We start from the raw sequence: 1,988 nt of genomic DNA, 5'->3' as shown, positions 1-1,988 counted from the left end.
GCAAAGGACCAGCATAAACCAGCAAAGGACCAGCTTAAACCAGCATCCCAGCGTCAAAACATACCTAACCAGCATATGCTGGTTTTTTCAACAGGGTGATGTTGGTCAATAGCCTACTCACCTTTATCAGTGATGTTACAGTATTACGAATAACAGTACTAACCTAATGCAGAGGAAACTATGGTTAAAATGTTAAATTATATAAAGACAATTGTCTTTTATCTTTACCAAAATCCAAAAAGCCCTGTAAATATTGGAAGTTGTATATACAGACCAGAGACAGAGACAAAGAATTGACAATTTATGCCAATTTATTGCCAGTAGTGCCCTAACACTTGCTATATTACAAAACCTTGAAGCATGCTATTATTGTCAAAGTGCACTTAAAAAAACAACAAAATGGTGGCAAGACAAAAAAACATTTTACTGTAAGGTGCTCTAGGCATGACTGATTAATTACATTATAAAAATGTCTAAGGAATGCAGAAAGTTTAATAAAATAATAGAAACACAAAAATACAGTAGTAGCAATTAAGGCGTAAAATGTGTTAAACGTCACATCTAAATCGCTATGACAGGATAGCTTTGACTTGCTTATGAATGCACCAGCTCTCACTGCAATGGAGCAAAACCTGTCTAATCATTTTTTATTTAAAAAAATAAATAAATAAAGAAGAAGAAAAAAACGCATAACAGATATATTAAGAGATGTTCCAGCATATATTAAGAGTGCTTCATTTCTTCGGCTTGTTACTCTGTGCTTTAGCTTCCTCCTCTTCCAGATATTTCAGTTGAGGAAAAAAAACATAAACAGAACAGAATTTGTTTCAAAAACATATTGTATAACAACTTCTCAATTAGTGAGGTCAAAACTACGTTGGTTCTGCATTTTAGCAAATCCTCATTACAACAACTTCTTGCAGACACCATGCAAACAAGATATTTGTGCAGCGTAATCATAATTATTATTATTATTATTACTGGAGTTTTCACAAGAGTGCAGAACTCAGTTGACTCATGCTAAACTGAAGTGACTGACAGCTTCATTGATTACATTTACATTTAGTCATTTAGCAGACGCTTTTATCCAAAGCCACTTACAAATAAGGACAATGGAAGCAATCAAAATCAACAAAAGAACAATGACATGCAAGTGCTATAACAAGTCTCATTTAGAAGACTCTTTTATCCAAAGCGACTTACATATGAGGACAATGGAAGCAATCAAAATCAACAAAAGAGCAATGATATTCAAGTGCTATAACAAGTCTCAGTTAGCTTAACGCAGTACACGTAGCAAGTTTTTTTTTTTTTAAATAATATAATAAATAAAAAGAAAACAGATAGAATAGAAAAAGAATAGAGCACGCTAGTGTTAGAGGTCTTTTTTAATTTTATTAATTGTATAATAAATGAAAAGAAAACAGATAGAATACAAAAAGATTAGAAAGCAAGCGTAAGTTTTTTTTTTTTTTAAGAAAACAAGCAGCAAATGAATAGAGTGCAAATCTAAAAGGGATTACAGAGAGAGCAGTCTTTCCTCACTTTCTGCAATGCAAACTTTAATATCAAATGCCTGGCTTCGAGAAACAATTTATTAGCAAAATCAAAGCCATCCTACCAACTGGGACATTATTAAGAGTAGCACGGCTAGTTTCTAGCTTTATTTGAGGTGGTGCTGCATGTAGTGCCTTTTCCCCCAGTCTTCACTCTTCTCTGATACAACAGAGAAAGAAGTAACAGTCTCTTCATCTTCAGCCTCCTGGTCAGAGGACAGCAAAGGAAAGCAGTGGATAGTGCATGGGGTTCCTGTCTGGGCTGAGATGTATCACTCCGAGTTTCCTAAAACAGCCCATCATGCCGTTTGATGTTGTAAATCAGATTAAGTGCACACTGTCATGGTATGCACCACACAAGACAAATAATATAACGATATATATATATATATATATATATATATATATATATATAGACATAACCGCGGGAAG

Source organism: Sinocyclocheilus anshuiensis, unplaced genomic scaffold (assembly GCF_001515605.1).
Source record: "Sinocyclocheilus anshuiensis isolate Anshui unplaced genomic scaffold, SAMN03320099.WGS_v1.1 scaffold535, whole genome shotgun sequence".
NCBI classification, from domain to species: Eukaryota; Metazoa; Chordata; class Actinopteri; order Cypriniformes; family Cyprinidae; genus Sinocyclocheilus; species Sinocyclocheilus anshuiensis.
This window is presented reverse-complemented; position numbering follows the sequence as displayed.